We start from the raw sequence: 23,827 nt of genomic DNA, 5'->3' as shown, positions 1-23,827 counted from the left end.
AGCAAAACACACGGCATCAATGGGACCAGATGGTGTCCCGGGCTGCGTCCTACATGAACTCCAAGAAGAGCTAAACCCAAGCATAAAACTACTGTTCAATCTCAGCCTTACTACAGGATATGTACCCAAAGAGTGGCACACAGCAACAGTGGTCCCTCTCCACAAAGGTGGTGCCTCAACGGATCCTGGAAACTATCGCCCCATAAGCCTGACTAGCTTGGTCTGCAAAGCTATGGAAAGGATCATCATGGACCTCATAAATAAAGATATTGGGGACCTACAGACACTGGATCCTACCAAGTTCGGCTTTGTTAAGGGCAGATTCTGCCTCTTAAACCTGGTTGATTTCTTTGAAACAGTCACCAAGGCCATTGACGAGGGGAAGGTGGTCCACACAGCCTACCTGGACCTCGCAAAAGCCTTTGATACAATACCCCACTCGGGCATTATAGATAAGCTCACCAGCTTAAATATTAACCCCTATGTCACTAGATGGGTTGCAAACTGGCTCAAGGACAGAACCCACATGGTTAGAATTGCTGGAGCCATATCAGACTCCAAACCAGTTACAAGTGGCATCCCACAAGGCTCAGTCCTGGGACCTCTCTTGTTCGGTATATATTTCTCGGAGGTACAGGCCAACACGGAAGGACTGTGGCTGACTAAGTTCGCAGATGACTGCAAACTGGGTGCCATAATTGACTCTCCAGCTGACACAAGTATCCTCCAAAAGGGCCTCATAGAAACAGACAACTGGTGCCAGAGCCATGGCCTCAAGCTAAACGCCAAAAAGTGTATAGTCATCCCCTTTGGCAAAAACAAAGTGCCCACAAATTACCACATAGGTGGTAATCCATTAAGTACAGAAGAAGTAATTAGGGACCTGGGGACCCAAGTTGATAGCAATCTTTCATTTGACAACCACGTGGCCAAAGTGGTTAGAAAAACATTTTATATAGCCCACCTAATCATGAAGGGATTCACATCTAGATCAGGGGAGGTCATCGTGCCTCTTTACTCATCCCTCATCAGGCCCATAATTGAGTACAATGCCCCTTTTGGGATGTACCTTACCAGACACCTGCAGCAACTGGAAAGACCCCAAAAGTACCTCACCAAGAGGATCACAGGGCGCAAACAGATGCCATATGCTGCCCAGTTAAAGAAACTCCAGCTCTACTCAGTGGCATACCATCTGTTCAGGGGCGATCTGTGCCTGACGTATAAAGCCATGTCCAACCCGGAATTAATGGACATGCTGCACCTCAGAAAATCCAAATCCCATCGAGCTACGCGCTCGAGAGACTTGAACCTCAGCACTGAAATAAATAGGACATGCTGGAGGGACAGATTCATAACCCAGAGGCTCCCTTCACTCTGAAATAAAATCCCAGTCCAGGTTAGGCAGAGCCCCTCATTGACTCTCTTCAAGAGGAATCTTGATGAGTGGATGGGAGATGGTAGGTTTACCCCGGGTATCACTTCTGTGTCACTGTTAGACAGAGGCACAGTATACTAACCTCGAAAAAGGGGCATAGCAAAATTAATTTAAAATGGGTGGCGAAAGCCAAACACACTCTGGCTAGGCTTATAAATGCCCTAGGGCAGATAGTCTAGTATGAACCTATGAACCTATGAACCTATGCTATGTCCGCTGTGGGTCACATGTGATGGCACCACAGGTGGTGCAGTTGTCCATTGGAGAACTTGGGGGAGGTGCACTGTCTTGCATATTGGACAGATGGACTGGGTGTCATGCCCTCTGTGGCACACCACTGTCAGTCCATAGCTACTATCCATGGCCAATGTGTAGTGTACTACTCACAAATTGGCTGTTACCTAGGCAGGTGTGTGTGTATGACACATGGGGTGCGAGTGTGCTCTGGGTAATACTGGGGTTGCTAACTGTGATTGCCTGGCCTTCATGTCACATGTCTGGGTATGGCTCGGCACCCCAGCCTCTCAGCCATTTCACATGTGTTATCCCTTTACAATGCACATTGTGATACACATTATGGCTACCATATACGAAAATGCAAAATCCACTCCACATCGGCCACAGGTGTCACACAGTCACAACCGCCTCTACACAGGATACGGATTACAAACACACACTCACACACACACACCTGTCATGTTTGGGAGTAGAACCCCTACCTAACTAGTGTATGACACTACAGCACTACACAGTTACAGTAAGTGCCACGGATATTACTGGGGTAGTCTTTGCCCAAAAGTGTATTTCACACTGACTGACATCAGCAGGATTGCCAAAGTAGGCTTTGAAATGACTGTGAGAGACTAGCCTAAAATGCATTGCTCCCTACACAGACAGTGACACACACAATACATCCGGAACTGCCATGTATGGGGATGGAACCCGACCACGTGTGTAATTCACACTACAGCAGTATGCAGTTACAGCATACGCTACTGGGATTACTGGGCTACAGCTCTCCCAGGGGAGTATTTCTAGGTGGGTGACATCAGCAGCCTTGCCAAAGGTGGGTATGTGAAATGTACGGGGTGTGAGTAAACTAAAAGCATTGCTCTCTGCACAGTCAGACATATACGCAAACACACAGTTGGCAGGTTGGGAGCTAGAACTCCCAACTAACTCCTTAAACACATTATGGCCATATGATGTGCTACGGAGATTACTCGGCTAAAATTGTCCCAGAGGTGTATTTCAAGTTGCGTGACATCAGCAGCCTTGCCAAAGGAGGGTATTTGACTTGTAAGGGGTGTGTGTAGCTTAAAAAGCATTGCTCTCTACAGAGTCAGTGACAGACAGACACACACACATACGCACACACAGACTCACACACACACAGTTGCCACATCTGGGGTTTGATATCCTGCCTAACTACATTATCACACTACAGCAGTACACAGTTACAGCATGCGCTACAGAGATTACTGGGCTACAGCTCTCCCAGGGGAGTATTTCTAGGTGGGTGACATCAGCAGCCTTGCCAAAGTTGGGTATGTGAAATGTAAGAGGTGTGAGTAACCTAAATGCATTGCTCTCTACACAGTCAGTGAGAGACAGACACACACATGAACAGTGACTACACTCACACACACAGTTACCATGTCTGGGTTTAGAACTCCTACCTAACTAGTCTATCACACTACAGCAGTATGCAGTTATGGGATGCACCACAGAGATTACTGGCCTTCAAGTCTCCCAAATGTGTATTACACAGTGGATAATCTCAGCAGGCTTGTCAGGGTACCGCTATGGGGTGGTCAGTGTGTGCATGGCCCATACACCATTCATGTGGAGGTGACACGCCACAGGCGGCCACACATGGGGTCATATGTCACAGGTGCATGTCTAGGGCAACTAGCTGACTATGTCCTTGTACAGCCATGTTGCACAGCTGGCATGTGGACCACATAGTCTGTGGAGCTGACAGGTACTGGTCGCTAGTAACTGCCGTGTGTGACATCTGCAACTGATATGTTTGGGGCCCTTTGGCTGTGTGCTCGGTGGGACAGGTGTCGATGGCTCCTTGTCACAGTCACCCTCTTCCACACATCTATATCCATCTACCTTTGGCGTATTATGGTGTGTTGTCCTTACATATATGTCTGTATTCCTATCCACTGTATGTGTAAGGCATGAGTGGTGCATGCTGACATGTGTCTGCAGTAACTATTGCAACCGCTGGATATGTCTGGTCCACTGGTGTTTGCATACATGGCCTTCATGTGTTTAAGTGTGTGAGCATGCCCAGTATGACCTTTCAGTATGTTGATGGTTGACATTGCCTTCATTTCTCTAAGTGTGTGAGCATGCCTAGTAAGGCCATCTGTTATGCATGTGTAGAGAATGTCTGGTGGTTTGTACTGCACAGCTGACCTTTGTGTTGTACACCGACAAGTAGCATGCTGTGTCTGCAGGGTATCCACCAATCGTTTGTCATTGACTGTTGTAACATGTCTGCATAGCGGGGGGGGTACACCTGACTCTTCCTATATTTCTACACAGGATTGGGGGGGCACACCTGACTGTTACTGTATTTCTATGTGAGGTGGGGGGGGCACACCTGACATTTGTACACATTTGCTAGGACTGTACTGGTATGTCCTATAGTCCAATTCTGTCAATGGTCTTACCCATCATGCTGGTTACGCCATATCGGTGTACTTCTGTTCTTATCATTTGATTGCATACACATTAGTTTCTGACTTCCTAGCTGTCACAACTGACATCCCACTACCTGGCTTGCTGTGGTCTGTCCATGTAGGCCTGGGTGGGGGTCACCCATACCCCTCATTCAGAAGCCATAGTATGGCATTTGTTTGTGTTTGTCTACACTTGTCCTGCTGGATGTGACTGTTGTTGGGTATGTGACCCCCCCTCCTGACTGGCATATGTGAGTTACTTATCCTGTGGGTGTCCCAGTATTGCGGGGGGTGCTGCAGGGCTGCCTATGTTGGATACACGTAGTACACTGCCTACACATGGTTAGGCACATGTAGTGTAATGTCTGGCATCCATTTTACTGTATGTGAGAGTCAGAGAGAGGTGCTATTCCCTGGGTCCCTCCCGTGTCAGTGTATGTGTTATGCATTGCCTCTTTGCCAGGGGCAGGGCATACTGGGCACACCTCCTTCTGCCTACAGGTGCAGGCTCAGGTTGTTCCTCCTCTGAGTCACTCTGTGTCTGTGCAGGCCTTGGCATTGGTGGGGGGCTAGATGGCCCTGCCCCTTGCTGCTCCTGCTGCAGCTGTTTCCACAGGATCATATTGTGTAGCATGGCACATACAAGGATGATTTGGGTACATGTAGTTGGTGAGTACTGCAAGGCTCCACCGGATGTGTCCAGGCACCGGAACTGTGACTTGAGCATTCCAAACACATGCTCCATTATTATTCTTGTTTGTGTGTGTGCCTCATTATGGAGTTCTTGCTCGGGTGTGCGTGCGTTTCTGATGGGTGTCATCAGCCACGGCTCCAGTGCGGATCCAGCATCCCCCACTAGGTGACCATGTGGGATGTCCCCATTGGCAAATTTCTGGTACAGCTGCATCAGATGCCAGATGTGGGAATTGTGATAACTTCCAGGGCAGCCAGCAGACACGTTCAGTATTATGCCCTGGGCATCGCACATGACCTGGCAGTTGATGGAGGGGAAGCCCTTGCAGTTGGCAGTTGATGGAGGGGAAGCCCTTGCGGTTGATGTAGACCCTACCCTGCTCACTGGGTGGTGCTTTGATGCATATGTGCGTGCAGTCTATTGCACCCACTACTTCAGGGTATTCCACTATTTGGTGGAAGAGGTGCATACTGCTGGCCAACACCTCACAGGTGAGGGGGAACTATATGTGCTCACCGACATGTGCTGCCATGACATTCAGGAACTGGTGGAGTACCCTGGATGCTCATGCCTGTGAGATCCCCATCATATCCACAGTTGGCCTTTGGAAGGTACCTGTAGCTAGTATTCTTAGGCCTACACATACCTTCATTTCCACTGGGATGGGTTTCCCTCTGTTAGTTCTGTGTGTCAGGTGTGGCTGGCACAGCTCAACAATCTGCTGTAGGAGGTCCCTGTCCACCCTACAGCACTCCACTATCTCCAGCTTATGTAGCCCTTGGTAGGTCACCCTGGGTCTGTAAACTCTTCTCTGTCTCCTCACTATGGGTTGGTCGGCAGCATTCCCATCCTCGCCACCCTCAGCCTCTTCCACAAGTTGTATGATAGCTATTGCAGCCCCTAACATTTTGCTGTTGTGAGTGTTAAAAGTTCCCCGCTTGTTTACACCGGTGGTGTAGGGTGTGGGAAAAACCAGGGGGGTAGGTGTTTGCATAGTTTATAGTGGCATTCTGGGCTGGGCTTGTCTGCTGCCTGTGTAATTGACTGGTTCTGATCCATTTCACCTGGCAGCAAACCTAATACCCCTTGATTAACTTTCTACTGCTGCTTTCCCTTCCCATTGCCCTTCTGTTTCAGCCCGGGGTCGCACCGAGCAATCGCTGTACTGCAATGAGCACACTGCTGTTATTTCCTGGGTTCACTTTATCTTCCTGTAGAGCCCATTTCACGGTGCGCACACCCACTTACACTGTGTTGTACGTGCTGGGCAGGTTTAGACACAACTCCTGGCTTTGCTTTGCTAAGCTGGATGCAACCCCGAGCCACAGGGTTCCAGTCCGCTGACAGTATGCCTGACACTCCCACACATGATGTCACCTACCTTCTAGTCTTGCACTCAGCTATTCATACTCATGCACTGTTCGGACCTGCCTCACATGCTGGGGAAAACTGGGATTCACTATCCTTCCCCTCATTTGCATAGGATTGCCTGCTAATGCATAGTTACATGTGTCACACTGTGCCTCTCCCCTTAGCAGCCACTACTCACTGGCCAGGTTGTCTTTTGCCTGCGATTGACTTGCATGGCAGAATACTGATTTTAGTTAGACTGTTGCTTTTAGGTTTATTTTTTTATTTCCCCACCGGTCCCATTTGCGTGCCGCTGCCCTATGCTTCAACGGACGTGATCGGCGGACATGTCATAAAAGTTGTATTTTGTACATTTGGCATTTTTTGCAACACCAATGGCCTTCTACTTGCCCATTGGCATGCTTCCTCAATGCTATGCAGCCTTTATTTAGAGCTGTCATAGCTCTGTTTTGGAGTTTGCAGTACCGTACTCGGTTACTAACCAAGTACATTTCTGCATAGTACGCTAGTCCTGCACACCCTGATTCCTGCTTCCTGGATGGCAAATTTACCTCATTTGCATGGTTTTCACCTGCAAATGGGATGATTTGCATACAGGGGCTGGGGACATGCAGCACTAGTGCTGCAGCACTTGCGCACGTCAGACGTGCACATACGTGGATCGCTCGGCCTCCATATTGGCAAAATTTCATCTAACACTAATCATGCATGCCGTGCAAGCTGTTGAGAATCTGGGGGAGTGTGTATTTTTTGTGTGTGCATGTGAATGTGTACGTCTGTGTGTATAAGCACATCTGTGTGGGTCTGTCCGCCCTTCAGTCTGTTTAAGCCTATTTAAAACAAGCAATGGGGAAGGTGGTACTTAATATGGAACTAAAATTTCTTAATATTGTATTTGAGATACAACTTGCATGAAGAGCATTGCAATTAAAAACTATTTGGCATCAAAATTCTACATTCTATACATATATATTTAAATAATGAGAGCTACAAAAACATATCCATAATTGGCCATTTACTCTGTAAATTTGTTCTGTTTTATTTTTTGTGAATTGATTTTTTGTGAATTTCTTCACCTGGGATGTGGCTGCAAATGATCTGTTGTGATCAGTGTACTACACCAGTAAACAAACTAAATACAATAAACAATAAATACAATAATGCCACCCAGAGTGGGACTTACATGGGAAATAACAAACACACTCGCATACCCACACATGCCTGTAGCATTGGACCTTAAAACACTCTGGATGTATTCTTGTTTCCCTATAACAAACTGCCAAGCATTACTGTTTGCCAATTCACATCCTTAATTTCATAATATCACTAGAATGCACCTGATTGTATAAACCAATACTGTTCATTTTTAACTGACTCTTCTTACTGATTTGGGAAATAGGGACAGACATACCAATGTGATTTTTGATTTTCCTTGTCTCTTTCTACGCTTTACTGTAATGTCATCCTGCCTTTCGTTGTCTGTTTCCAGTACTCAAAATGGGCTGCTTGCCTTTAGCTGAAACTTGTATTTGATTGCTTTTCAGATTAACATCTTAGTTTACCTAGTAATTCCTTTGATTTTCTGCAGATTAAATGCTGCAGTACAGAATATTATATACATTTTATTTGCAATGCGTTGGAACTTTAAATACTGTATTTCCCATCTGACAAACTTTTGGTTCTTAGAATATTTTCTACATGCATGCATGCATGCACAAACACACTCATGCACACAAATAAAACATACATATTTAGCAGAAGTGATACGTTAAGCAAATCATTCACATACTCTGCTGTTCATACCAACCAATGAATTGTCCAATGACTGATTCATTGACTGGAAACATTTAGTGGTCCAAGGGACCTTGTTTCAATCACACCCCAAGTGTCCAAGAATAAAACAATGCAATTCTTCTTTCGGCTTTTCCCGGTTAGGGGTCGCCACAGCGGATCACCTGTCCGCTCATGATTGGCAGTGGAGTTTTAGAGTGTTGAGTTGCCAGCCCGGCGCCCAACCTTTCACAGAAGGCACACACATGCACACACTCACATCTAGGGCCAATTTAGAGTGTCCAATCCACCTACTGCATGTCTTTGGGATGTGGAAGGAAACCGGAGCACCCGGAGGAAACCCACATGACCACAGGGAGGACATGCAGACTTTGCACAGAAGGCACCCCAGCCGAGAATCGAACCGGAGAACCTCTTGCTGTGAGGCCGCAACGCTAACCGCTGCACCACCGTGGCCACCCCAATAAAACAATGCAATAAAGGTAAAAATCATTTTACCAGACAATGGATGCATAATATAATGCAACAGTTAAATATGGAATATGTAGGGATTTGGGGTGTGATAAATAAAATATCTTACGCTGTAGGTTTCAAGAATGAGTTTCATGATGAGTAGAGAATCTCTAGGTTATCCATCCTACAATGTCAGATATTTCAAAACTTTGAAATTGATGAACCTATACCACATTGATAAATATACTGACATGGAGTATACGATTTATTGCTTAAAAAGCAGCTGATTCCTTCTAAACAGCTTTGTAAAAATAATATCTAGGAAAAAAATCAGCATTTATCTTATCTTATATTAATATAGCTCTCCTGCCTTCCTTTTTCTGGAATATTGAAATCTGGAATTAAACAAAACATTTACATCTGATATATGCAGCTTTGTCTCTAGGCAAATTAAATATTTATGCAGGGATTCTAGCATTGTATTATCTAATAATAACAGAATGTGAAGTCATAATGCAAGCATCTAACTCATACCTCTCAACTTCTTAGTGCTAGAAATCTAGATAAAGCCTGACAATATTGGGAGAACAGAGGCCCAAAAATAGGAATAGATTTTAAATATTGTTCTTATAAACTTAGAAAGTTGTTGGAATAACAAAGGTTGTGTTAGCATGCATTTTCTGAAGGATTTGAAGGATGAAACTCAAATGTATGTAATCATTTAGCGACTTCAGTCCTCAGATCATTCCAGTGATTTACCAGAAAGTAACAACTTTCATGAGGAACAGACCAAAAATATAGGTAAAAATCTGGACATTCTGCAAAAATATGGACAGTTGAGAGGTAACATGTCTTTAACTAATATCAACTTGTAGACCAATGAACTGTGCAGTAAAAGAAAAAAGACCAGCCATAATTACAAACCAAATTTTTAATAATATAAAGTTACCCCACCCCCCCAACCTCAGACATATATATCAGGTATAAGGTGACACTTACTTGAAGAAGGGAGAAATCTCCCTAGAAAATTAATTGTTAATGGATCGCAATGATTTCCTATGGAGAAAAGCATTTATCCTTATTCTGTTCATCTTTTTTTCTGTGACCTAATGAAGCTTGAGGAATTTCTCTTCGAGATTCTGTACGGAAGTCCATCTGGACTGCATATATATTCCGTACTGATTAATCTGTTAAATAGTTAATCTCACAGTTGCAAAACTAATTACTGACTTGATAGTGTGTGTTGACTTGAGTACTAAGGAAAGCTTAAAAAGTATTTGTTATGTAACTACCATATTTATTCTCAGTCCTGCCAAGGTACACCTGATAAAACGTATGTTTGTGATGCAAACAGCTGTTTATGGCAGTAAGATTATATCCTTCATCATGAATTTAATTTGCACTGGACTCCATTTTAATACTGCAATAAGGAAAATGAAGTAACAGACTTTACTATATCAATGTATTACTGTAGATTTCTTTCTTAAAAGCAGATACAAATACCAAGCATTACTGACTGGATTTTATTTAAACATGTCATGTTAATAAGCAATAATATAAACATAAAAGAAAAATGTAGGCACCTAGCGGTGACATGTTTATAAAGAGAACAAATGCCGACTCATGATTTCAGTGAATCATACAGTAATCTGTAATACAGTTTTGCTTGCAGTGGTTTTGGCTCCCTGACTTGTACGATCAGGTTATAATGAATAGCATGCAAGAGTTCCCTTAGGGAAGCATAGTTGTTGTTTACCATAACAACTGGATGGTTGCTATAGTAAAAAGAAGGTAGGTACTTTGATTCTAATGCAATAGCTGCCATTCTTTTTTTTTTCACCAGACTATATAAGTACTACTCAGCAGTAAATAAAAGCAACACCTGTATTTAATGTTCATTTTGCATGACTACTGCACTAAAAGTAATATTTTCAATTTCCATATACTAATTCTTGTTATGAGATGCCTTTCACATATCAGTCAAGCTTCTTCCACAGGGGTTTATGTCATATAATCAAAGCTAAGCAATGCATTGTAACAGCACACCCTGTCTTTTGCTCTGCATACACTATATAATAAAACATAACATTAAAGCCTAGAGTTTGGGTAAAATGTATGCCTGAGCATCATTTGATTTACACAGCAAACAACTTATTAAATAAATATGAGTAGCTGTAAATGTTAGCAACCTTAGACGAAAGTGAAATGCTATAGCTTACAATGAGGTTGTTTTCAAGGTTCTTTTTCTAAGCATTGTTTTTCACATTATAGTGTATGAATATTTAGAAGATCATGAATGGATCTTTGATCATAGCTCACTTGCTATGTCTTGGAGATATGGATGTCAAGACATTTACATTGAAAGTGAAGGTGAAGAGGTGAATCTTGGCATCCATGTTAAGGAAACAAAACAACTGACATGATCAGATAGACCCAATCATGATTTTTTTGTTGCACATGGAGCTTTAATTGCTCCAGTGTACTAATATTTACAGGAAAAAGTGTAGAAGCATGAATGGTTTTAAAGCTTTGAAACCATAAATTAGCACAGCACTGATTCAGAAAAAGCAGTCTGTAGTAGACCAGGTTAACTCAAGCACTACAACAGCCATTTGGTCCACTGGGTTGTTAAACAAGCATACCTTAGTACTAGTGGTATCACAAAGGCACATACTATTTTTGGCCTTGTGCCTTGATATTATTAGAGAATTAAACAGTCAAAATCATATTGGTTGTAGCAACAAGTAAGCAAGTAAAACAAAAAAGCTTTTGTATCATGCATGATGTTGTAAGATGCAACTCTACCCATCCTATGTATGCAGATAACCACTCCTTCCAAACAGAACCATATGATTCTGTGCTCAACATTGACTTCAGTAATAATACCCTCAATAGTGCCAATTAGCTCCATTCAGTTGCCAATATATTTTTAGCACCTCAACATTCTGCTACTTCCAGTTTCCTGAAAGTAAGGAAAACACCAAAATGAAATACAGCTCTGATAAATACCACAGAATCTGGCTTTCCTCAGAAAGCAGTCACGACTTTTCATTAATTATTCTTTGGAGGAGATGTTAAACTAAGGTCCCAGCTGCTACAGCTGGTAGTAGCTCAGAGAGATGCAAAAAATCGGGTCTATATTAGAACACCAAACTTTCAAAATTTCGAGTGTTCTAATATCGACCGGTTTTCAGCGAACTCTGAAAATATCAAATAAACAGAAAAACAAATTTTTTCCTAGGGAAAGAATTTGGTTGTCCATTTCTGTTGCTTCTGTATTTTCAGTGCTGTATTGGAAAGTTACGGGTCGAGTTCAGGTAAGTGTGTGATTGTGTGGACGTGAGGGTTAGGGCGGGTTAGGTGATTTAGGGTTAGGGCGCGGGTCAGGTAAGTGTGCGATTGTGTGGATGTGAGGGTTAGGGCGGGGTAGGTGAGTTAGGGTTAGGGCGCAGGTGAGATGACTGTGCAATAGTGATGGACCTTAGGGTTAGGGTTTGGGTTAAGGTAAGTGGATAGTTAGTGTAGTGTTAGGTGTAAGAGTTTAGGTGTATGTGTGTGGATTGCTGTTTGTTTGGTGTGCTTGTGTTGTGTGTATGTGTTTTGGAACAGCAAATTTTTTCCTAGAGAAAAAATTCACTGTTCTATATGTTCGATGTTTTAAATTTTCAATTACTAGGGTTCGATATTAGAACACTCGAAATTTTGAAAGTTTGGTGTTCTAATATAAACACATAAATCCCATGGCATCCATCGAAAGGAGTAAGAGTATTTTATTTTGTGTAACACTAACATACAAATGTTTACAAGTTCTTAAAAAAACAACAAATTCACTTATTTACTTTCTTATATTATTATATATTAATGTATTTATAAATCTGCATATGTACATATTACTCTATCACACCATTATTCAGTAACTTTTTACTCGGTACTTCCCTTCCATCCACAACCACCTTCTTATTTTTCTCAAAATATCTGCTAAATTCCAATATTTAAAAAAAATAATTTTCAATTCATACTCATTAATACCATCAGCAAACTTATACAGATTTCCATCCCAACCAGTCCCTCACTTCCCACTTCCCCACTACAAAACAACCCCTTCTCACTAAATCCTGTTCCTACCAGCTACATTAAAAATCTTTCTTAAGCTTAAACCATGTTCCCCATCTGCAGATAACATGCCATCTCTCTTACTTAAGGCTGCTGCTAACTCCATAGCATATCCTGTTTCCATCCTTATAAACTGCTCAGTTAGTGAATCCACTGTCCCTACTCTCTGGAAATAATTCTACACCATACCTATCCACAAAGATGGAAACTCAGAAGAACTCTCTAATTATCGACCTACTGCCATACTTTCTCCCCTTTCTAAAATTCTTGAACACTGTGTTCATAACAAATCATGGCCTATCTCAATCAGGAAAGCCTGATCACCCCAACCAAGCATGCCTTCCACCCTCACCACAACACCACTACAGCTCTCATTTCCTTTACTCACTCCATCTCCCTAGCCAGAGACAATAATTAACTAATGTCCTCTCTATCTAGATCTCTCTAAAAGCATTTGACACTGCCTCTCACCTCATCCACCTCTCTAAACTGTCTCAACTCAAACTTTACTCAGTAACTATCTCTTGGTTTAACAGCTACCTCACAAACAGACAGCAATCCGTCAAATGGGTTTCTGCTCTTTCTCCCTTTCTCCCCATCAAAATGGATGTCCACAAGACTCAGTTCTAGGTCCCCTTCTTTTTAACATCTTCACTAACCAACTTTATACATCCTGTTCATAGGTTCATAAACTGGTACTAGGCTATCGGCCCTAGGGCCTATACAAGCCTAGCCATAACAATTCCCCTGGCTATTTCTTCCCACAGTATTTACTTCCCTGGACCCATATCTAGCAGAGCAACTGACGTGATCCCTGGGGTGAATTTCTTCAATCATCCTTCGTACAGTATGCGGACAACTTCACAATCATCTCTGTCACTGACAATCCCTCTGACCTGCTCACCCTGACACAAAAAGCTTTCATCCTCACTGAAACATGGCTTACAAACAACCAACTCATACTTAACCCCAAAAGACAAAACTTCTAATCTTCCTCCTAAAATCCCTTTCCCACCTCAAATCCTCATTCACCATCTCTTCCCTTAACAACACTACTATCAAAGCTGAAACCCATACTAGACTCATTGGAGCAATCATAGATGACCAACTTAAAATTGACCTTCATGTATTTCACTGTATCAAGAAAACGCACAAAACACTTGGCCTACTGTATAGAAACAAAAGGTTCTTCACACCAGACTCTAGAATCTCACTTGCCCAAGCATGCCTTCTCCCTAACCTCCTCTACAGCTCACGAATCTTAGCAAACATATAGTCCTCAGTACTTCCCAAATTCAAAACCGCCTACAACAAAGTTGCTAAATTTGCTGCTAATCTGCCTTCTAAATCTCACCACTGTCATGCTGTCAGGACACTCAACTGGCTAGAGTTTCCTCACCAACTCTTGCTTACTCAACTACTCATCATCTATTCTATCCTGAACATGCCCTCCTCCTGTCCTAACATCTCCTCACTTGTCAACCTCTATACCCCCCTCGATCCATCAGAAGCTCAGACCAATGTCTCTTACAGATTCACAAACCAAAAAATCTACTGGCCAGAATCTCTATATCTACTTTCTTTCTCTATCAAAGAACAAGCTTCTCATGGCCCTCAGAAATATTACACAGGTCCACGAATTCAAGAAAACTCTTAAAAACTACCTAAACAGCACCTGGGCCTTTCACTGTAATCATCCCACTAGACCCCCCCACCTTACTCTTCTCCATTCCTCCCTTTCCTCCGCTTCCTCGTCTTCCTCTAATTATCTTATAGAAAGTAACCTCCTCTTATGACAAGGCAATCTCTTACTAATGTCCATGCTCCTTCACTTCTTAGTCCTGGTAACCTGCTACCTGCATCCTATTTGCAGTATGGCTTTTATAATAAATGTCTACACCTCCTGTAACTAAAAAGACAAGCTGCTTTTGAATTGTACTGTTGTCCATAGATGACAATCCAAATGTGTTATTACCAGTTTTTTGTTATTACCAGTTTCTATACTTACTACATTGTATTAATGCCTCTTTAGCTGTTTTCTCTTACTTGTACTGCAATGACTGTTGCTTAATTATTTTATTTTATTTTACTTTAGTTATGCAATATTTGCTTAATTGTACTGTGGAGCCTTTCTCCCTGGACCTCCACTGAAAAGGGGCAATAGCTCCATCAGACTATCCCTGTCAACAAATGTCAAATAAATAAATAAATAATACATTTCTTCTTGCTTTCCTAATCAACCGAAAGAGTCCCAAAAATATTTTCATCGCTTTTTCTTCACCTCTCCATTCATAATACCCATATAAAATCATAAACATATTTAAACCTTCTACCTTTTTAATACATAATAATGTATGCTTCCTTGTCATTTCTATGCCTGTAGAGTTAGGAATAACCATAAACAGTGAGTTTACATTGAGCATTACAAGATAAGAGTCAGACAAATCTTTGCAAAAAGACCATTAGTATAATTGGTTTAAAAAATCTGGAGTATCTTTAATTATCGTGTATGCTTCCACTAAACTTGCCTTTAATTTTGAATCTAAAAACTTAAAATGGGGCTCATTAACTCAGCCTTGTGCAGAGAAGATAGTTCTCATAGGAGGTGCTATAATGGATTTATGGATCTTTGGAATGACATAAAATAAGGGAATTCGTGGTGCTAGTACTCTTAGATAATTTAATAAGTCTAAGCTCATTTCTCCCTGCAAATGTATATCATATAGCAGGGAATCAACATTGCTAATTATTGTTCTCTTTATAGTAAATTGGCCCCAACATTTCATGAATGCTATGTAAGTAGAAATGTGTATCAAGAATAACTATACCTCCACCTTTATCATCTCCTTTAATCAGTATCTGTTTATTATTTATAATGAATCTAATGCTTGAATTTCTTGAGCAATCAAGTTATAAAATCTTTTCTTATTCTTATTTTTATACAATTCATAAATTTCATGCTCAGCAGCTTTCTCAAACGTTTGAACAAGAGCATGTTGGGGAGGAACAAATGTGCGTCTGTGTTTAATATGTGTTTGTGTTTAATCTTTACCTCTCTAAACCACTTTAATCCTTTCCCTGTACCACTGCTAGAACATCCCTTGCCCCCCTTGCATACTTTCCTCTGAACTTACCTTCCCCTCCACTATTTGTTTTTTTTTGTTCTTTGACCTTGATTTTTCCTTCCCTTGGCTCTACCCTCTTCGTTTGCCCTGCGGGCTCACTCCGCTTCCCTACCCTGCCCTCAAATCCCACCCACCCCTAATACCTCTACACTTATACTTAGCTAGCCACTCCCACCACTTCCACTATCCAATCCAAACTACCCATCATACCCCCAAAATTCCCCTCTCACAGTTCACCCATTAAAGTAAGCCTACCCTTCAAAGTTTACTGCCAAACACTACTTATCATGATAAACTACCAAACAATTAACCTAAACCATAATCTCTTAATCAAATAAACTAACTTCTCAACTTAACACACCCTTTATTACCATCCTAAAACCAACATCATAACCCTCAAGCCTCTATCCCTACTTACTCAAATAATACTTTTAAGTACCTTAACTTACCTAAACTATATCACCCAACTTACTAATGCAAACCACCCATTTCACAACACCAACCCATCCTCTACAAAGTACACATTTACTGTTACTCTTATATCTACCAGTCTCTAGCCCCTCAACACTAGCATGCTCTTCCCCTATAGACGCCTACCTAACTCTAAAAATACTGTTCCCAACTACACTAGCCCAATGTCCACAAAACTCTCTACCTATATACTACACCCCAAACAAACCAAATACCTCATCCATCATCTTATTTCTATCCTTCTCTCCGGGGGCATCCACCCAAACCCAGGCCCCTCTACTACACTGAATCTAGCCCCCCAACCCCCTCCCAAGCAACAGGCAAACCCCTCCCCTTCTCAGCTCTAAATACGCAGAGCCTATGTAACAAAATTCCAAATCTTCATGCCTGGCTTCTATATAACCAGCCCGGTATTCTCTCCATCTCAGAAACCTGGCTTAAGCCCCACACAAAAGATTCTAAACTAACTCCTCCCAACTACCGCATGTTAAGGAATGACAGAACACAAAAAAGGGAGGTAGTGTAGCACTTCTTTCCTCAGCATCCCTCTTAGTCATCCCTATACCAAACCCTTTCCCATGTTTAGCAAGGCAGAAATTATACCAGCCCTACTCCACCTAAACAAGCATAAACTCATATTTGATCTCCCTCTATGTTCCCCCAGGAGGCAATAGCTCATCCCTTGAAGATATTCTCTCCTGGGTCTCCACCAACATTACTCACAAAACCATAATCCTGGAGGATGTAAACATAAACTGGGCCATAATCCAATATCCCACTAACTCGCTCAATATTAACTTATATAACTTTACGCAACTATTCAATTGAACTACCAGGCCTTCCAAGAACTCCATTACTGGAAGTACAATAGACTGGATTCTAGTATCCCATCCTCACTATATCTCTGATAGTGGTATTCTCCCAGACCCACTAGTTGACCACTTCGCCACTTTTGCTCGCCGTCTAGCCTCTTCCATACAACTAACTCACACCTATATTTCCACTTGCTGCCTAAAAAAAACGTCAATTCTGAAACCTTCTGAAATGCACTAAAAAGCACAAACTGGAACACATTAAAGACTCTTCCCATAGACAATGCTCTATCCTACTTTAAATCTACTTTCACAAATCTGCTCAACTCCTTTGCCCCTCTAAAAACAAAACATACAAAAAATAACCCTTTACCCTGGTTAACCAAAAACACCTTAGCTACTATGCGACTCTGTGACAAAGCCTGAACACGTTACTATAATAATAAAACCACTATCACCCTTAACGAATATAAAACACTATGAAATAAAGTCAAAAAATTTATTACCTCAGACTGCAAGGCATATTTCTTCACTCTCCAAACCAACCACATCACCAATCCTGAACTATTTTGGAAAGGAATCTCATCTCTCCTGAACCCAGGAAAAAAAAAGAAAACCCGTGCCCTAATCCAGATGCCTCTGACATGGACTTAGTCACCCAATTTAACTCTCTCTTCATAGAGTCCATAAGCAAGCTAACATCATCCTTCACAAACACCTCTGTGACCACTCCTCAGCCTGCACCCATCTCTTCCTCCCCTAGCATCCCTTGCCCCCAACCTCCACCCTTCTCTATCAATCCCATCTCTATACCCATCAAAAAAAATACTCTTAAAATTAAAACCTGATTCCAATGCCCCTGATGAAATTCTCTCCTACTTCCTGAAAGTAACCACAGAAGCCATTGCTCTCCCTATCAGCATACTAATTAATCGGTCTATCTCAGAAGGCCAGGTCCCCCAGCTGTGGAAGAAAGCCTTTATTATTCCTGTACATAAAGGAGGCAATAATAATGACATTCCAAACATCTGCCCTATTGCTATCTTATCCACTATTTCTAAGCTTCTTGAAAAATGTATCCACCAACTCTTACCCTATCTCATCATCAACCAGCTTCTTACCCATTCACAGCATGATTTATACCTGTTCATAGCACCTCCACTGCCCTGCTCTCCTTCCTTGAAACAATTAACAAAGCCCGTGATTCTGGCCATTTCGTATCCACCTTTCTCCTTGACCTCTCCAAGGCATTTGACACTATTTCCCACAACCTGCTTCTTGATAAATCTCCAAACTAAACCTATCCCCTTCCATTACCAAGTAGTTCTCCAGCTACCTCACAACCAGACAACAAGCAGTCAAAAGGAATAAAGCCACTTCACCCTTCCTTAATACTCCCATAGGTGTCCCCCAAGGTTCCATTTTAGGCCCCCTACTATTCAATATATTCATTAACGACTTCCACCAAGCTATTCCAAACTCCAGCCTCATCCAATATGCTGACGATTCTACCATTATCTGCTCCTCCCCTTCTATCCCCACTCTAAATAAGTTCACCCAAAGCACCTTTTCCTCTACTGAGCAATGGATGTTAGACAACCATCTGGCTCTTAATGCAACCAAAACTAAACTTATGTTATTTGCCGCTTCTAAAACCTGCTCCCTAGATAAAATAATCACCAGCAAATACAATACTCCCCTAGAAATAGTCTCTGACACTAAACTACTAGAAGTACCCAAAGATGATCAACTAAAATTTGACAAACATTTACAAGTAAATATCAAAAAACCCACTAAAAACTTGGTATTCTACACCGCAATAATCATTATATCTCTCCTTCCACCAGGTTCATACTAGCCAATACTTATTTCATCCCATACATCCTATATGGCACATCTATCCTCACAAACCTGCAATGCTCCCTCAAAAGAAAACTCTCCTCTTGCTGTAACTAGATATCAAAATTTGCAGCAGGACACAGATCCATTTCTCACCATTGTAATTCTCTTCAGCAACTAAACTAGCTTGAGCTACCTAACCTCCTCCCTTATAGCCAACTCATCCAAGCACACAGACTCATTTACATCCCCTCTCTTTGTCCCTCCCTAGCCACTACCTTTGAAATGCATGAACCAAAATGACTTCTAAGATCTAATTTCCAAAGATTAATTAAATTGCACAAACCCACCCGTCCAGCTCGGAATCACCTAATGTCCTTCTCTCTTGTACACCTCTAGAATTCTCTACCATCTCCTATCAGCATCACCAGCAGTCTCTCCTCACACCTAACTTCACAACAGAAGTGCTCCTGTTCCTATCCTACCTAATCCTTCTAATACCACTTCCTACTCTCTTAGAGCTAAATACTCCATCACTGCCTCCTATAGTTCCACAGCTCTATTGAACTATTTGACCAATTACTTAAAAGTTACCCTATGCTGCTACTTTTGTAAAAAAAAAATATTTTTTTATTGCTGTTTTACAAACTATACTGATGTATTCTATCATTGTTAACCTTTTCATATTGCATTTACTTTGTATTCCTATGAGATAATCTGTAATGTATATGTGCAATGTGTACTATGTATTTGTATTTTTCTGGAGCTTTTCTCCCCAGGACTCCACTGAAAAAGGGCTCCTTGTGGCCCAATGGACTATCCTGGCAAACAAACTGCAAATAAAAATAAAAATAATAAATAAATAAAATAATACTAGGCATTTCATAGTTATTATAACTATCAAACAGTACTTTTAAGTTCAAAGATAAAGTAAAACATGTAAGCTCCATAAGAGCTTGTGAAATGTCAGAATATGCTGCTGGAAAAAGGAAAAGCCTTTACTTAACACGCTTTTTTCATGTTCATTCAAGGGATGCTTAGAAAAATTAAATACCAGTTCCATTGCCACTAGACCCTCAATTGACATTTTGATTTCAGTCAACAGCCATTCACCTGTCCTTTCTTGTTGTTGCGATAACTCTTTTTTGAGTTCTTGGTTCCGGTATAAGAAGGGGATATTGCTGTAAGTTGGGGAAATCTACAGGGTCTAGGGCTGACAAGACAAGTGTGTCAACAAAAGCTCATTGTTCTGAAGATAACAGATTAGACTTTACAGAAGGTGATGAACAATTGATGGTATCTGGATCACCTTTTTCAGAATCTTGCACTCTAATGGACCATGCAAAAACTTGCCCTGATTTAAAATCATTGCAGTCTCTTTTGAGCATCGTTTTCTTAGTTTCAATGAGACATTTTCATAAATAAAATATTATCTAAAGTCTCATAAAAAAAGTGTTGTGTGCATGTTTTGTTGAACATTCTGTGTCAGTTCATCATACAATTCTTGAACTTCAGTCTTGAGCACAGACTCATTTGATTCAAAAAAAGCATTCATGACTTTCATAAATTTAAGTGAACATTTTAAATTCATACTCTGCCACTACTTTAATAAATCCTGATATTTATTATGATAGGTAGGCATCTTCAAGATGTGAAGTCCTCGTGGAATGATATGTGCTGAATAAACATCAAAACTTAGTCGCTGCCACTATGGATGCTTAAACATAGTGACTTTCTGTTCAAAAGTGCCCAATTTACCTTTAAAGTACAGCAAAGTGTCATAATTGGGTGCCACCTCAACATCCATCAAATTACCAGTCACATCTACTTCCAAAAATAGTATTTTGGAAGGAATGTTGGTTAGTTCTTGAATTGTTAACAATGCTCTCACAGGTTGAGTGCTGGTAGAGGGAAGGACACCATGAGCTCCTAAAACTCCTGAACAGCTCATGTCCAAAACACTGCACTAACAACAACCAAAATGACAAAAAAAGTCAGAAATGCTTCATCAGGCTGAACATCATAGTAAAAACAAATGTTTAAATAGCATATTAAGAAATCACATGATCACACAGTTAATGAATCAACTTAAAAAGACATCAATCTGAACTTGATTAAGCAACTCCAAAGAGGCAGTTGGACAACATTGGGAAATTTGCCCTTTTATATATTGTAGAAATCCCGCTGACCAGCACAATAAAGGTTGTCCTCCGACAAAAATCCAAAAAATGGCACCCTCCAGTCGTAGTTAAGAAATTTTAATATTACCAAACATAACCAGTTTAAAAACACAGATTTAGCGCACTTTCATCTCTAGTCACGAGACTTCTTCAGAATCAACAATCAACCAGTAACTGCTACTTAAATATTTTTGAATGTGGCTGACTATCAATAAATTGTCATGACAATAAATCAATATACTTAATCACAAAAGTGTAACCTTGTAGTCACTGAATGCAATTCATAGTATAATAATACTATGAAATAATACTAAAAAATACCCTGAAATGGTATTTCCATAACGTAAATAGGCATAACTACATAGAAAGGACATAAAAGTACATAAAAGTACACATAATAATACGATAAAAACTTTGAAAAAACACTAAAGGTCTAATAATGTAACCATACACCCTATAAAAGGTATATATATATATATATATATATATATATATATATATATATATATATATATATATATATACAGTGTATCTAAATATAATATAATGATGAATTAATAATATATACAGCACTAATACCTATAAAATTATTTCAGTATAAATAGTATAAAAAATATGAAAAATATATATGTATGTGTATGTATAAAAAACTTGTTAAATGACTGTCTAAATTAGTACCATAGTCTGTATGTTATTTAGGATTCAATGCCAACAATTTCAATGCAGGCTTTAGGGAAATATGGTCATTCATGCCCAAATGGGAGCACGAATCCAATCTCATCTGCCATATCATTTCTCGGTATTCTAAAAAGGTCTCCCAATCTCCTCCCCTCTCCCTTTGCTTCACCTCTTCTAATACCCAACATTTTATATCTGTATTTTTACATTTTAACGTGTGCCTATAAAGGGCATTATTTTCATTAATATCTCTAATATGTTCATAGATCCGAATTCTCAGGTTCCTTTCTGTTTTCCCCACATAGTAGACCCAACAGGTCTTACAATATGCAAGATATACAACCCCTTTTGTGTAACAACTAAAATAACTGTAACTTTTCAGACTAAAACCAATTCCAGGAATACATAATTCTTTTTCTCCAGCTAAAAATGGGCATTGTGCACATCTACCACACTTATGTGTACCTATTTTGATTTGTGCCCAGCCACTCGTACAACCCTTCTTCCTTTCAAAATTATTTTTGAGGTTCATGTTCCTCCAAATTGTTGTCTTATTCGTCATTCTCCTGAATATATTCCAAATTCCATTTATGCCTTTTTTCAACCAACCTATATCAGCATAATAGGTTAATGTTAGTCGTGGTATTTCCAAGGTATCTACTGTACCCCTCTTGGTTGTTGTTAATTTGTTTTCAGGGTGTACTCTGATGTTTGGTATTTATTTTTACACTCATTACACCATAATGTGTCAAAAGTGGTCCGTATTTGGTATCACAGTTCCTAGTAACTTCCTTCTTAATTTTCTGAATCATCCTATTGGGGTATCCTCTCTCCTTAAACAAATTATGAACAACTTCCATTTCTTCCATAAACTCCCTCGTATTAGTTGTTATTCTTGAAACTCTTATCATCTGACCTTTTACAATGTTCTTCTTCAAGAATATTGGATGGTCACTCTGATAATGTAAATAGGAGTTCGAGAAACAATTTTTTCTAAAAATCCTAGATTTGTACCGCTTTTCTGTCCTATCTTTGTTTATCGTAACATCCAAGTAATGAAGACAACGAGAGGTTGAGAATTATGAAGCCTGACAAGGGGGGAGGGGTAGTCCTTATGGATAAGTGGGACTATACCAACAGGATGTTGAAGATTTTAAACACAGCGAATAGATATCGTATTATTTCTAGGAATGAAATCAATATATTATATAGGAGAATAGACCTCATATTAGAGGACAATCTTATACAGGGACTTATTGACATTGATTTATAAAACTTCCTGAGGGTACAAAAACCAATAATACCTGAAATTTTTGGAATCCCAAAAATACATAAACAGGTAGAGGACCCACCCCTGAGGCCAACTGTGACATCCCATGGCTCTAAAACTCAAACTTTAGCCATTTTTGTGGATGTCAAGTTAAAACATTTTTATATACAATACCCGCACATTCTTATAGATTCTTGGGATTTCTTGAATAAGTTCAATATGATACCATATCATGATGATTATTTGTTTCTAACAATAGATGTTAGAGACTTATTTTCATTCATACCTCACATTCAGGGCCTTGAATGGTTTGAAAATATGCTTACTGAGTTTAATATACTTAATGCGGATGAGTATAGGGTTGTTTTGGAATGTATGGAACTAGTTCTTAAATACAATTTTTTGTACTTTCAAGGCGATATCTACCACCAACTTGATGGTGTAGCAATGGGTTCAGCATGTGCCCCAATTTATGCCAATATTATTATGCTATACTGGGAGCTTACATATGTTTTTGGTTCCCAGGTTAAACAGCAAATAATAAAATACTTCCGTTTCCTGGATGATATCTTTATCATATGGGATGGGACTGAAAATGGAATTAAGGACTTTATTGATTATCTAAACGAAACCACTCAGTTCCTTAAATTTACCTTTGAATATACCAAGGATGAGGTTCATTACTTGGATGTTAAGATAAACAAAGATAGGACAGAAAAGCGGTACAAATCTAGGATTTTTAGAAAAAATTGTTTCTCGAACTCCTATTTACATTATCAGAGTGACCATCCAATGTTCTTGAAGAAGAACATTGTAAAAGGTCAGATGATAAGAGTTTCAAGAATGACAACTGATATGAGAGAGTTTATGGAAGAAATGGAAGTTGTTCATAATTT

The 23,827-nt window shown here is 40.3% G+C and overlaps 1 protein-coding gene across 2 annotated transcripts in view; it reads right to left on the bottom strand.

The window, feature by feature from the left end:
* The window catches only part of SMIM3 (small integral membrane protein 3), a 376,844-nt gene that overhangs the window by 42,698 nt on the left and 310,319 nt on the right, over window positions 1-23,827 (bottom strand). The window lies entirely within an intron of this gene.

This window comes from Protopterus annectens, chromosome 4.part0 (genome assembly GCF_019279795.1).
Source record: "Protopterus annectens isolate FY-2018-M chromosome 4.part0, PAN1.0, whole genome shotgun sequence".
Lineage (NCBI taxonomy): Eukaryota > Metazoa > Chordata > Ceratodontiformes > Protopteridae > Protopterus > Protopterus annectens.
The sequence above is the reverse complement of the archived record's forward strand: the minus strand, read 5'-3'. Positions and strand labels throughout refer to the sequence as shown.